We start from the raw sequence: 15,934 nt of genomic DNA, 5'->3' as shown, positions 1-15,934 counted from the left end.
TTAGCTCCCTTCACTTCAACTAGCAGCAGCTAACTTCAGGGTTAGCGCCCTTCACTTCACCCAGCAGCAGCTAGCTTTAGGGTTAGATTGCTTCACTTAACCCAGCAGCAGCTAGCTTCAGGGTTAGCTCCCTTCACTTTAGCCATCAGCAGCTAGAATCAGCTAGCTTCAGAGTTAGCTGCCTTTACTTCACCCAGCAGCAGCTACATTCAGGGTTAGCTCCCTTCACTTTAGCCATCAGCAGCTAGAATCAGCTAGCTTCAGAGTTAGCTGCCTTTACTTCACCCAGCAGCAGCTAGCTTCAGGTAGCTAGCATAGCGGTGTGGTGTTTATTGCTAAAGCTGGTAGAAAAACATTAACCACTAAACAGGAAGTTCCTCACAGCTAACTTTTTCTGCTCCAATGCCCCTGTTCTGATTCAGACTTGAGCTCTCTCTCTCTCTCTCTAACTCGACCTTAAAGGGCCCATGCTGTTCTTTAACACAGCTTTGAAAACACCGACGTGCCTCTGCAAACTGACACAAAACTCTCATCTAACCTGAATGATGTGATGTGACTACACTTAAACAGTAATCTACATGTTTTTGGTGGTCCATGTTTGGAAACACTAGATCAAACATATCTTTATTAACACTCTATTTCTGACAAAGGTTGTAAAAGCAAGAAAAAATAAAGAACTAAAAGAAAAACAAAAGACAACAGAAAACAGAGACTCTGCGTTTCTCTCTGATCGACGGATCGATCAGAACCACTGGGGGGTGAGCTCGGGTTTCTCCCCAGGCAGAAACACAATGAGCCCACTGGAGGCAGACAGACATCCCCTGGCATTGTCATGGGAACCGCTGACCCAGCCTGGTGTCACATTTCCTGACACGGCAGCATGAAGAGCTCCAGGCCAGCCAGTCTAGCTCACCTCTCCAGACAGCTGGTCGGCCACTCCTGCAGCAGCAAGTCCAGGAAGTCAAAGCAGCGCCTGCAAACACCAAAACGCTCAGATTACACTTCAGTAATGAGTCAGTGATTCAGACTAAACCTTAAAAATGTTTTTCATTATAATTTATATTCAAAATATTTCTAAATTTAGTAAAAAATCTAATAAGAGTAAAGAATTAAGGCAGATGCACACCTCCTGCCTCTGTAAATTTATTCCAAGAATACCTTTTAAAAGGACAGTTCGATGCTGAATTCCACACCCTAACCCTGCCGAAGATCCTTTTTGTCGTCTGAACCTGGTAAGTCGAGTCGAGGCCGACTCCAGTTCTCAAAGGTATGAAAGACCTAAAAGCTGATTTCTCAAACCGATTTGGCGGAGTAGGAATAGAAGGAGTAGCCGCAGGAGAAGGAACGGTGGGAGAATGCATGGAGCGCTTTGTAGATGCGAATCTCTGCCACTGAGGACGTGGTGACTAGCCTTTATCCAAACGTTCGGAGCCACAAAACAAAACAGGGATATGGAGGACAAGATCATGGAGTTAGAATCCCGGTTCTTCTTCTTCCAGACTACTCCAGTTCCTTATTAACATTCTGTCCTAAATATGCTTGAAAGCGTCCAGCTGATCCAGAATGCTGCAGCGAGGGTTCTGATGAGAACTAGCAGCAGAGATCATAATTCTACAGTTTTAGCTTCTCTTCATCGGCTTGCTGTTAAATCCAGGATAGCATTTAAAATTATTCTCTCTCTGTGACCAGGATCCCTTGTAGATCAGACTCATAGTTCCATAGATTCCAGCAGAGCACCTGGGTCTCAGACTGCAGGTCTGCTGGTGGTTTCTAGAGGTTCTAATGTAGATTGAGAAGCAGAACCGACAGTTATAGGACCCTCTCTGTGGAACCAGCTCCCAGTTTGGGTTTGGGAGGCAGACACCTTCTAGCTTTAAGATCAGGCTTAAAACCTTCCTTTTTGATAGATCTGATAACCTCCTCTTCATCTCTCTGCTCCTCATCCTCCATGTAGGAAACATGTGACAGTATCGGCATCATTAACATGTTCCTCCTCTCAGCAGGTCTTCCTGGATAAAAGCTGCAGGGTCTGCTGGTCTCTCTTTCCTGTCCTCTCCACCCCAACCAGTCCAGGAAATGGCCATCCTCCCTGAGTCGGGTTTCTGGTTCTGGTTTTGCTGGAGGTTTTTCCTGTTCACCGTCACCTCTTGCAGCTAAGGATGGAGCTGAGGCTGTTATGATCATGAATTGGCTGGAGCTGATTGTCTGTAAAGCCCTGAAATGTTGTTGTTGTTAAAGCGGCGTTATACAAATAAAGCTGGATTGAGCTGAATTCTGAAACATCTGCACCTATGAGATAGGAAGCATTCAAAGCGAATCTCAAGAGGCAAATAATCAATTTTACAAGCACAAAACTCCAGAAGGCCAAACAAAAAAACTAAGAACCGCTGGAATAAAAATGATGGAAAATATATATGTTTAGGAATCACTGTCCCAGGCTACATCACCACTGGTTGTCAATAAGATCACAATACAATGAAAAGAATCTGAAAAGCTACAGCTAACTTACTAAAACTCAAGCAGTCAGTCTTTTACCAGTGGAGAAAATTCATGTAAAATCCTGGCTTGGCACATAAAACAATTCCAATTAGAAAGATCGGTCCTGAACTAAACAATGATAGAGGGAAGAACCCATCATTTCCGTTCCCATCATAACAAATGACTCCTTTAAGGTCTATTATGAAAGGCTATATAGCTCTGAAACTGTTCCTGGACAACCAGATCCAAGTACTTTCTCATTTCTGGACAACATAAACATCCCTAAAGCAGAGGAATGCAAACACGACTCTGGAAGAGATTTCAGCTGCAACAGAAAGCATGAAATCTGGAAAAGCTTCAGGACCAAATGCCCTGGCCCGATCGATAGCTATAAGACATTTACACTAAGACTTCGGAATGCCGAATTTCAAGACTAAATAACATCCAAATAGAAGAGTAAGAAAAAATATTCACTATCTTCACAGTTGTCATGAGGTAAACTTGACCTATTAATTCTAAAATGGATTTTTGTACCAGGCTTTAAACATGTTTATTTCTACTGTGAAGTTGGTCTTTTTAACATGGGAGTCGATGGAGATTTGCTCTGTTTTGGACGAGTGGACGAGGGAGGAACTGCAATTTTTTGCACTTCCACATAGGCTTCACTTTTTACCGCCGGAGGCTGCCGCTTCGGCTGGATGGACGGTATCGTTCCACCGATAGCTGTGTAGATTAATGGCTGGATGGACGGTATCGGTTCAACTCTCCAGGGAGAGATACTATGGAAGAACGGAGGAAAGCCTGTAAGGTAGCCCGAACAGACCGGCCAACACGTCTAAAATGCTGCAGTTTAATTGACTATTGAGAGTAAATATTAGAACAGAAAAAACAACTTCAACCTGCACATCCCAGATCTCTGTAACAGATGCTGAGAAGATCAGGCTATCTGGGAAGAAGTCTGAGATATGTTACTACGGGAAAAAAAAATTACAAACAGCTCTAAAAGATTAGACATTTTTAAGAGTGTGTGGCCATTTTATTAGGTAAATCAAAAACAAAGATTTGAGGTATGTGCCTGGGGAACCTGGGATCATACTTTCCCTGTTCAGCTCCACATCATAATAACGGCTGCTCACCATCATCTACCATGATGTTTGTCCATTTTATGTTTCACTTTGTATATATATTTCTGAAAAAAATGTCAATAAACATGTTATTGAAAAAGAAAAAGAAATAAAAATTGCAGCTGTTAGAGAAAACTTTGATTCTGTAGAATTATAATATTTATTATTATTATTATAAGTGTTAGTATTATTATTATTATGTAATGGCCTAGATCTTAATATGAAATATAGAAATTTAGAACGGTTAATAGATAAGGATTCTGAAAGAATGATAAAATATCTTTAAGAATCATAAATAAAACCATTAATAAAGAACTCCCCAAATTAAATTAATTAAATTAAATAAAATTAAAATTAGCCTCTCACCTCTGACAGCCACAGATTTGGAGGTACAGTTGCTGTGATGATGGGGATGAGGCGTGGGTATGGGTGTGCTGCAAAACAAAGCAATAGCCTTTAAAAACCTCCTTAATGTGGCTCTTTCACATTTTACTGCAAATGAAAGATGCAAGTTGCTCCCATCATGCAGTACACTGATGACCACCAGGAGACACTACAACGTGCGTTCAATATTCCATCACTACATAAATCTTTAGAGTTAAAATTTTCTTCTGAGTGGAATTGCTGACTTTTGTCCCCCTCAGGTTTTTTTCTATGATGCTGATGTTGTGTCACAGTAAATCTGTTGCCTCTGACGACGGCGGCCATTCTTTCTCTCAGAGATGAGCTGTTCAGATTAAAATGAAAAGTGTGACTGTTGCTACGTCCGGCTAACGTCCCTGACTCGTGCAGTCATAGTGGCCCTAAAAAGTCTTCGTTCTCGCTCAGCTGTCAGTATTGGTGATCGTCATGGTAACGGCTGCAGCAGGAAGGTTTGACTGCCGGAACGTACTCTCAGGATGAGGCGGATGGCGCTATGCCGGAGTGTGGCCATGACTTTTGGCACTGTTGGGGACCAGGTTGAGGAGGGTGGGCATGATGGCTTCCGCGGCGTGGTCAAACCGCCGGCGAGCACCGACTACAGGTGGCTGCAGACAGACAGCAGATTTTAGTAAACAAAAAGCTCACAGAGGAGAGGAGTTGTTCATCTGTTGGTTGGATGTTCATCGCCTCTCTACTGTGAAACCCCAAGGCTCTGTACTGGGACACAAGCCACTTCCTTTGGCCCAGACAATCTGCTCACAAGGCTCCTCATGCCTCGGCTATGCGGACCATGTTCATGTATTACTGATGTGGATCTTATTTCTAACTAAAAATCCAAACAAGATCATCATTTAACACTTTCAAAGTTAAAAAAAAGCTGTTAAAAAAACACTTATCTAGTCCTGACTCTACTATAGCCTGGTTCCACTCGGATGATGACTCGTCCTGGATCTCTGGTCTCTGACAAACACCACCTTCCTGGCTGGATGGCTCCATCCAACACTAAATCTACATTCAACAGCTCTTCAGTCTGTGTCTACAGCTAACGGTAGTTAGACTGGTTGCTGGGTGGTGCTCTCTCTCCATCTTTACATCAGATTAACCAGCCTCCAGCTCCTGGCTCAGACCCTTAGTCTGTCCGTACAGACGTCCACACAACCTGACAAAGCGTCAGCTGTTCCTCAGCCAAGGAGGTCACGTGACTCTCCACTCCTTATTGATTCGTATTGACCTCCTCTGGCTGCCATCCCTTTCCTCTCAGGACGCCTGGTTCCATCAGGCTCAGTCCAGCCTGGTCTCGTTTTTTTACTTCATGACCGAACAGAATGACAACTTATTCATTTACTGTAATTAGTGACAGAACTGAGCCGGTTAATCTGGAATTGATATGGGAACTGATCTTCATCCACGTTTTAAGGTTCAGTTCTGTGCCGTTCTGAAGTAAATGGTAACCTGGTTCCTACAACTAACCAGATGCCAGCGGAACCGCTTGTTTCCGTTTATATTGCTTTTTATTTTATTCAGGGAACTTGGTGAAAATTAAGTTCTGGTTCCATTTTAGAGCCAGTTTGTCTCAGATCTTTCCATCTGAAGAGACTCTGCCTCTTTGAAATGCTCCTTTATACCAGTCATGTTACTGACCTGCTGCCAGTTAACCTGATTAGTTCTCAAGGTTCACTATCAGCTTATTTTCCATCAGATGTTAAATGTCTCAGTTTTCTGGTTTAGCTCAGCACAGGTAAAATCCTGATGCTCTAAGTGAAAAGTGCTCCTTACAGTGAGAACAAATGAGATGTTTGCGTGTATTTGTCTGTAAGCGTGCCCATTGGCTGCCCTCATCTGTCTATCACTGAGCTCTTTCTGGAAGGGGCGTGGCCAGCAAGCAGCTGTAAGCGCTGGAACAGGACGGGGGTTTCTATTGGCTGTTTCCACTGCCTCACCCCAGAGTGATGCAGGCCTCGCGCACCACCTGAGACCGCAGATCCTTTGCGGACAGCTTGAACGCCGCCTCCATGAGCCGCAGCTGCTGCAGGAAACTGTCGAACTCTGCGGCGCCGGCCAGGAGCAGCGAGCGCACCTTCTTCAGCTGGAGAGGAGAGCAAGCAGAGATTATGAAGCCCAGAGATGTTCAGACGAGAAGAGGAGAGGAGAGGAAGGCTTACAGCCGCCACTCTGAGCTCCCAGTCCCGCTTGTCGTCCGCCAGCACGTCTCGAATCTCTGTCATGGCCTCCTCCACCTCCCTGTTTGAGTAGATCTGATGGAGGAAAAGCTTTCAGATTGATGGAGACTGCTGCATAGAAACTCTGGAATAAAACTGGTTCCTACCTGCACTGTGGAACATCCTGAAAAGCCTGGATGAAGTCCTCCTCATACCACCGCTCCAGCTCCTGACCCGTCCCGCCACGCAGACTTGCTGCTGGAGCCGAGGGCGGGCCGTCTGAAGGGAACCCATGCTCACCGCCTTCTTCCCAACAGCAAGGCTCCTTTGGATGAGGATGAGGAGCGGCCACCGTCCACCGACTCATCGTCCTCAAAGTTTTTATCTGGAAGAGGGAATTAGAGACACTGCTGGTCACATGACCTGAACAACAAGTCCTCAGAGCGGTGACGCCACCGCTTCGGGTCCCAGCAGGCGGATTTTTGACATTCCTGACGTTTAGCTGACATATCTCTCATTCCTGAAACAATGATGTGCTCATGAAAATGCCACTGAAAACAATTAGCCCTGTGTTGTAGCGAGAAGGCGGAGCCACACATGCTCAGTGAGTTCTACTCCTGGCTTCTAAGGTGAAGCTGTAGAACAGCCAGAAAGGTGGTGGCTTGGGTCTGAGCTCAGCCACCTTCCTGCAGGGTCATACAGAGGAAAACTGCTTGGATTCCCTGAACTCTAAAAACCTTCATCCTCAGAGTGTTTTTTGCTTTCTAGCCAATCCTGAGATGTTTCACACTTGTGTCATCTTCATTTATTCTTCACCACTAACACTAATACGGATATTTACCTACCCTGAAAGCGTTCTAGCAGACCTGACCTGCCAGGAGATATACTCCAAGAGAGTTAACCCTTTGTTGGACACGTCATTGACATACAAAATGCCTCTGTATGCCAGTTCAATGAAATCATAGAACTAGCACTAAGTTCAAAAGGTCAAGCTCCATCCCAGTTCCTTCACTGAGATCGCTCTCCAACATAAAAAGAAAAACTCTTAGTACAGACCACTTACTTCTGTATGAACTTTAGTTATTTTAAAAAAAAAGTTTTAAAAGAGTTGTAATATCTTTCAACATTATAACAGTTTTTCTTGGCTCTAGTGGCCTTTATTTGAATAGTACTGGACAGGAAAGCTGGTTGGAGAAGGGCAGGAATTAAAGTTAACAGATGTTACTAGACGTTGTGGAGATAACATGAGACAGGGTCAGAGCAGCCAAAGGTTCAGGAGATCTCACACCTTCAACCGTTAGAAATGATCGTCCAGAGATGCAGAAAAATCCCGCAGGAACAACCACCTGGATGTTTTGGTACGATCAGTCGTAGCAATCTGGACCCACAGCTCTACGACTCTCTGAAGGTAAACAGTTTGACCCAACTCATGTTAAGCTGGTGTCAGTTAACCATAAACTATCAATCTGCTCGGTAACCTACAGGTGGAAACAAAGGCATCCTCTCACACATCCTACCTGTTTTCATTTTCGGGGATTTATCCCGAGTTCAACCCGCGTACACGGAGCAGAGAAAACTGAAACTTGAACAGAACTCACTGGCCCAGATGCTGGTTTTAGTTCAGCTTTCAGTACTAGAATCTGGCAGCATCTGATAACAAACTGGGCCCACTGGGACTGAACCCCCCCCCTCCCCCTTAAGAATGGGATCCTGGACTTTGTGACCTGGCCTCAGTTTGTAAGGTCAGACACCATCACAGTGAACCACCAGCTCTCCCACGGGTTCGTTCTTAGCCCTCTGTTCCAAAAGTACAGTACACATCACATCATCAACCACACAACGGTGCTGGGTCTGGTCCAGGATGGCGAGGAGAGGCCCTGCAGGGAGGCAAACTGATGCAGTAACAACAACCTGATTCTGGATGTGGACAAGACCAAGGAACTGGTGACTGACTCCAGGACACCCCGATTCACATCAGGTTGCATTGGTGTGGAGATTGTTCCACACTCTAGCTTCCTCAGAGTTCACATATACAATAACCTCACCTGTGCCTCATTTCTAAAGCCGCCGTAGGTACAGAAACCGGCGTGCGCCAGTTCTAGTGATCTTCTGGGATTTATAAGAACCAAACTTGGTGGAGAATGTCCCTACCTCCACAGCTAGCCCTGCCGTACACACCAACCGGGAGAAACGGGAAACTGCAAGTGAAAAACAAGGACATGTTCAGGTTTTTGAGACTAAATATGTGATCCGGTTTAGAACCCAAGACAGAGGAAAGACTTTGTTGGAGCATCTGTTGAACCACATCATTAGCAACAGTTTATCTCCTAACCCAGCAGAGGGGCGCTCTAACTCGGCACCTTTATGTCTCTACAGCACCCTTATCTATCAGAGAAAACAACACAGAAAGCTTTAGATCCCGAGAATATGTACAATATAAACATAAAAACTTATTGGAGTCATTGAAAGTCTAAAAAAAATTTAAAATTCAGACCTTTTCTTTTTCACTGAAACTGGTTTGGGGTTCGTGTTGCTAAATGAACAGACAAAAACACTGAAAACAAAAACACTTAAATATTCTAAAAAGAAAATATTAATAGTTAATTTATTTAAATTATATATCAAGATTTTGTCTGTTTCTGAAGCTGTGTCTATGTACAGGGTTGCAGGTTTATTGTGTAAGTACTGTAGGTTCACTAAGCATCTCCCTCACCTGCTCCTCCGAGAATTTCCTCATCAACTCCAAATATGCTGGAAATGCCCCGCTGAGACTTCTCTAACCTACACTGCAGAATAAAATATTCTGTCCTGATAACCACCGCTGAACGTCGACTCCTGCGACTTCTTGGCGCCACCGTGTGTTTATATTGCCGGCGTGCACCGTACATAGCGTTACATGATAGCGTCATCGACTCGTAACGATGTGACGACTTGAAAAGCTTTTTAATGGTTGGGTCCCTCCAGGGTTACCATAGAGTAGACAGACAGATGCTCACGAGGGAACAGTGGTGGTACCACTGCATGGAGGAGCTGGTGTAGTAAACCAGTTAGCTGAACCCAGTAAGCCTCGTTACATCATAATTCATCCCAGGTCATAATGAGTTTAATAACGCTAAAAACAAGGTGAGGAACAAGTCAGCCACAATTAAAACCTCAACCTCACGGCGTCTGTGACACAGACCATCACATCTAAAGTCACATGACTTAGGTATCCCTTTAGTAATGGACTTCAGTAAGCTGCAACTGAACCACATTGTACCACGATTCTTTCATTAAGGAGCTGAAACACAAGAGTCTTGAGCGATCAGAGTCCACTACTCACAGGTGGGACGACATCAGCCATCTTTGTTTTATTCATCGCTCCACTGGCAGCACATCTCCAGGTCTGATTAGCAAACATGGATGCTCATTTATGTTGCTCCTTCCTGTTCAGTGCAGCAGCGACGACCAGCAACAGCATCGTCTCTACAGCAAGACTTCCAATCACCTGCCCAAACAAGCTTCACCTGGATGAAGGCCAAGATACAGTCCAAGTCACTGCAGTCCAGTAACAGGATCCTATCAGTCCATTAGGAACAACTCTGTTCATGTAAAACCCGTTCCCAAAAAATATCTATCTGGCTAAGGATCCTGAGCTGCACAAGAGAGACAGTGGAGAAGAAAACCTCAATCAGAACCAGAACCAGGAAGGACTTCCATCTGGATGACGTTGATGGAAAAACACCTTTGGTGAGACAGAGTGAAATAATTAACAGACTGCAGAAACAGCAAAGAGAATAAAACAATGGATGAAGGGTTTTACTTCAGTTTCAATGCTGATGATAAACGTTCCCGCTGAACATTTATAGGTTAGTGTGGACTACAGTAGGAAAAAAGGGCAAGGGTTATGGGTTAGGGGTGGACTACAGTAGGAAAAAAAGGGCAAGGGTTATGGGCTAGGGTGGACTACAGTAGGAAAAAAGGGCAAGGGTGATGGGTTAGGGGTGGACTACAGTAGGAAAAAAAAGGGCAAGGGTTATGGGTTAGGGTGGACTCAGTAGGCTAAAGGGCTAGGGTTATGGGTCAGGGTGGAGTACAGTAGGCTATAAGGGTCCATATCCACCATTTTTATATTCTCCAAACAACCAGAGAGATCTACCAAATGGTCCATGCCGGTGATGTGCTGGCTCTGTTGGAATAAGATTTGTTCCAAGGTACCAAAAATTTAATGAAAACTAAATGATCCAGTAGAAAAACTGGCATCAGGAGTCTGGAATACACCCATACAAAGTCCAGCAGACACAGCTTGACCTGGGAATCTCCTTACAACCCCCCTTCCTCCCACCAACAGGTCTGAACAGAAAAACAACGGAGATGTGACCCTGCTGCAGACTCGGTGTCCTGTTTCCTGCAGCTTCCTGACAGACAACAGGGCTGCATCACATCCTGAACCCTGACCTGACCCATGACACGGCTCAGAGCTGGCCAGGAACCTTCAGCACCGCTTCCTGTCTGTCCTCTACCGTCACTGTCCACTAGAAGAAGACGAAGAAGAGGAAGAAGAGCAGCAGCAGCTTACAGGAGCAGATCCGCCTGCAGACCAGCTTCCTCCAGCATGCTTGCAGACAGTTGGACAGATGGACAGTCAGAGGGGTCCTCACATCGTCCCACCGAGACCATAGGGGAGAAGGAAACCCCGCCTCCCCCTCCCCCGTCAGCCAGCATGTGTTTTAATGTGATCTTCCTCCGTCTTCGTCCTCTGATTCAGTCCAGCAGGGAGGGAGGGAGGGAGTGGAAGATGGGATTGGAGAGGAGGGGCTGGAGGAGAGGAGGAAGAGAAGAGGGAGGGGGAAGAGAGGCAGGCCGAATAAGAAGAGAAGGGAGGGGACTAATCAGGGGACAACACCACCAGCGATGGTGTGGAGGTGGAGCTGGGGGTGGAGTCAGAGATGAGGGGTGGGCTACAGCAATGACTCAGGAGAGGAAGAGGAGGGAGGAATGGAGCTCCTCTATGAGCTGCTGATGGCTGAACAGGGTTCATGTGTCCCGTCTCTACGCATGTAAATAGGTAGAATTATTAAAATAAATAAAGGAATGGAAGAATAAGAAAAAAAAAAAATTAAGAATAAAGTTTAAAATAAAGATGAATTTACATGGTAAATTAAATAAAACCATGAATAAAAAGTATAAGTAAAGGACATTTACATATTTAAAATTTTGATTAAAAAATTAAAATAAATTTAAAATAAATAAAATTAAAATGACAAAATAATGGAAATAATAATAAGTGAAGAAAATGTTAAATCGATCATTTATTCTGATTTATAAAAACTGCATATAATGAATATAATTTCTATCTATCCATCCATCCATCCATCCATCCATCCATCCATCCATCCACCCATCCACCATCTATCCCTCCATCCATCCATCCATCCATCCATCTATCCCTCCCTCCATCCATCCATCCATCCATCCATCCATCCATCCATCCATCCATCCATCCATCCATTTTCCTCTGCTTATCCGGGGTTGGGTTGCGGGGGCAGCTGTCTAAGCAGGAAACCCATTCTTCCCTCTCTCTGGCCACATTCACCAGCTCGTCCGGGTAGATTCAGAGGCATTCCCGGGCCAACCGAGAGATGTAGTCCCTCCAATGGGTCCTGGGTCTTTCCAGGGGTTTCCTCCCGGTGGGGAACACCTCACTAGGGAGGGCAGTCCGGGAGGCACTCTTACCAATGTTCCTAGCCACCTCATATGGCTCCTCTACTCTGAGCCCTACTCAGAGGACCAGCTTCTTACCTTATCTGCAGGGGAGGGCCCGGCCACCCCTGCAGCAAAAATTCATTTCAGGTAAGGGGTGAGGAGCATAGATGGACCAGTATCTTCTCCTTTCAGCTCAGCTCCTTCTTCACCACGACAGACCATGCAGAGTCCGAATCACTGCAGATACCGCACCGATCCGCCTGTACAATCTCCTGCTCCATCTTCCTCACTCCTGAACAAGACCCCCGAGATACTTGAACTCCTCCACTTTGGCAGGATCTCATCCCGACCCAGAGAAAATGCTCCTTTTTTCGGCTGAGGACCATGGTCTCAGATTTGGAGGTGCTGATTCTCATCCCAGCTGCTTCAAACTGGGCTGTGAATCGCTCCAGTGAGAGCTGAAGATCACGGCCCGATGAAGCCAACAGAAACCACATCATCTGCAAAGAGCAGAGACCCAATCCTGAGACCGACCAAACCGGATCCCCTCAACACCTCGGCTGGCACCTAGAAATTCTGTTCATAAAAGTTATGAACAGAATCTGTGACAAGGACAGCCTTGGCAGAGTCCAACCCTCACATGGAAAAAAAAATAAGTATGATCCCCTGTAGGTGGAGCACACCCTCTGATCCCTCTTGTTGAAGAGGGGGACCACCACCCTGTCTGCCAGTCTAGGGGAACTCTACCCAATGTTCACACAATGCTGGCGGAGGAGTGTCATCCAACAAAGTCCTACAACATCCAGAGCCTTAAGAAACTTTGGGCGAACCTCAATCAGCCCTGGGGCCCTGCCACCAAGGAACTTTTTAACCCACCTCAGCCCCAGAGATAGGACAAGCCCATGCCAGGGTCCCCCAGACTCTGAATCCTAATCGGAAGATTGTGTCCGGTGGGATTGAGGAGGTCTTTTAAGTTTCCCTCCACCGGCCTCACAATGTTCCGAGTCGAGGTCAACAGTCCCCTGTCCCACTGTTACACAGTGTTGCTGGAGAACTGCTTTCCCCTCCAGAGTCACCAGATGATGGACCAAATTTCCTCAAAGCCATCCGAAGTCATTCTCCATGGCCTCTCCAAACTCGAGTTTTTGCCTTAGCGACCGCTGAAGCTGCATTTCTCTAAGCTTGCGCATACCCATCAGTTATTTTTTTCTTTTGACCTCTAGGTTTGTTTCCCGTCATAACAACTACATATTTTACTGAAATACAACCACTAACAGTGTCAGCTACACCGCCCCCCACTGGCAGCTTTACACAGCTTGTAAATTCATTTAGAAGAAGCCACACTTGTTCTAGCACCACCTGTTAATAAAACCACACACTACACTTATACACTTGAAATGTCACTCATTGGAATGAGTATGATGAACTAACATTTGGGAGACAAAGATCCAAAGATCTGCTTCAAATTAAAGTAAACTAGATAAAAACATAGAAACACGACAAATGCTCCAATGTGACTGTGTATTGTTAGGAGGACCAGTTAGGCCTAGAAGAGCTGGTGGGAAGGCTGTCTGAACAGATCTTTCTCTATAGGCACCTGTATTACTCATCAAAACCTAATGAAGTCCAGTTATCGTAGCTCCAACTGTGAGAGGGGTTTAGTTAGAACTGCTGTTTGGCATGTGAACGAGACCTTTAGGGATTCATACCTTTGCTACTGAGTATCAGTCCTACTGATGAGTGGTAATCATGATGGACGAACTGGATGAAGTGGCCTTGGACTAATTGTGCATCTCCTCTGGATGCCAGGTCAGGAGTTTTCCTCCTGACTGCATCTCAAAGTCTGCAAAACCTCAGAGCCTGATGGGGTCTGACAGCTGATCCCCCTGATGCAAATCCACAAAATGACCGAATCTAGTTTCACTACTTTCACTCTCATTCTCTTCATAATAATCATGCAACTATGGGTTAAAGTTAGCCTGGTAGAATGAGTTTCAGGCTTTTTACGTATGAATGAATGAACTGGGAACACACCCCACATCATCCACCTGAACAACTAAATGAGCTGCAACAACAGTGGGAGGGGTGTTCCCACAGAAAGATCAGGATTAAAGCCCATTCAAGTCCAGCCAGGAAAATCCACCAGTCTGAAGTTACAGAGTGTGACAGGTGGTGGGAAAATCTCTTCAAACAAAAAAACATAAAAGTAAAAACGCCTATCTTCATTTAATAATAGATCATGGTGTCCTCTTCAACATAAAGCAACAAATCAAAATAGATGATTAACTTTAAACCCCTTTACAAACACTCAACACTTTCTGTTCCCAACTTTAAAACATGTTAATGTCATTTAAAGCTGAACGGCTTTATCTGCTTTTTCTCTGGTAACTCAAGATCTTCACAAAGATGACATGTTGCGTTCCCCAAGGCTCCATGTTGGGCCCCCTATTGTTCAGCATCTACATGCTCCCATCCAGCTCAGATCATGGAAACAAACCAAAACAAATATCTGGTCATAATTATGCTTACAACACTCAGATCTGTATTAGTGTCTCACCAGGGAACTCTAGTCCCAGATAAAACTTCAGTTTGTGTCTTGGATGCTCCAGATGTTTTGTAGCTAAATAAAGATAATCTGAAACTATTATCTTTGGAACCAACAACTATTGTCCCACTTCAGTCAGCAATATTACAAGCAAACAAATAAACCCAGAAATCTTTGTGTTATTTTGTAGTTTTTACAGGGTCTAAGACAACTGCAGCTAATCCAAAATGGGATTTCTACACTGGCTTCCTGAATTGGAATTGGTTTTAAAATGTTTTCTGCTGGTGTCCATGGCTCTGAATAGTTCTCTGGACTAGAGTCTAGATCTGATCTGCTGATGCCTTTAGCCACCAAAGACTAGATCATCTGGGTAAAGTTTGCTTTCCATCCTGAGGAGTTCAAAACAAACGTTTAGTTTTTTCTGCTCCTGAACAAAGTTACCAGTTAACCTGAAGTTTGTCAATTTGGTCTGGAAAACCTTTTAATGATCAAGCCTGTGAGTTTCTTATTTATTTTTTTTCTGTTTTCTTAATATGGACACTGGTGATGGTGATGATGTATTTCCTGTTGATGTCTGTATTAGTAGCTGACTTCTGTCTGGTTCTTCTGATCATGTGCAGCAGTTTGGTATGAAATGTGCTGTATAAATACCATCTCACCTTTATGTTTCTGACTGAACAAGTTGAGGAAATGATGGGATTTCTCATCCTATCAAACATGGCATCACCTCTGTCTTGACAGGTTTAATTTGTGAATTTATGTATTTCAGCTGCATTACTAAAAAAAATTCCCATGTTTTAGTAAATCCTGCAGAATAGTGAATGCTTCTTTGTCTTGTTGATTATTCAACTGTTTGGTGCACTGATGTTTGAAAATGGTGCTATTGGAGTTACTTGGTGTCATTCAGAGAACTCTGGCACTGATACTCTAAAGTAGTGTTCAGACCTTTGACTGGATGGTTGTTCCAACGTTGTTAAAATACTGCAAGGCTGTGGTAAAAATATCATCAGTAAGTCAGACAGTTTATTGGATTCACCTCCAAGAGTCCATAAGATTTTATTCTAAAAGATTTTCACAGCAGTTTGGAATAAGGAGTAGCAGACAAACAGGATGATTAAAGGGAGCTGACTCCATGTTGTCTCTGAGCTGTACATTTTTACTGACCTCATGATTCAAATTACCACTTATATTCCAAATATGATCACAATGTCTTACATCTCCAAATACTGCTTCAATGCACACGGCTACAGTTGATTAAAATGAGAAAATAATCAGATGTCAACTGGCTTTAAGTTTAAGAAAAGTGGATCTTCTCAGTACCAGTGAGTACTGTCCATCCCCACTGAGGTCCACAGATCCTCTTTGAGGTTGCAGGTGTTTGCTGAGACTGAAACAACCAATGTGGTTCCTCATATTAGCTTTTTACTAAAGTCTCCAGTTTCTCAGAGACACATTTTCTCATCTAATTTGTGCTTTCACAGAAATCCAGACAGTGTCCAGATGTCCCCTTTCTTGTGTTC

General features: G+C 44.4%; 1 pseudogene; it reads right to left on the bottom strand.

Annotated features, from left to right (window-relative positions):
• The window catches only part of LOC121635324, a 67,658-nt pseudogene that overhangs the window by 27,607 nt on the left and 24,117 nt on the right, over positions 1-15,934 (bottom strand).

Source organism: Melanotaenia boesemani, chromosome 24, assembly GCF_017639745.1.
Source record: "Melanotaenia boesemani isolate fMelBoe1 chromosome 24, fMelBoe1.pri, whole genome shotgun sequence".
Taxonomy (NCBI): Eukaryota; Metazoa; Chordata; class Actinopteri; order Atheriniformes; family Melanotaeniidae; genus Melanotaenia; species Melanotaenia boesemani.
Note: the sequence above shows the minus strand (reverse complement) of the source record. Positions and strands in the feature narration are given on the sequence as shown.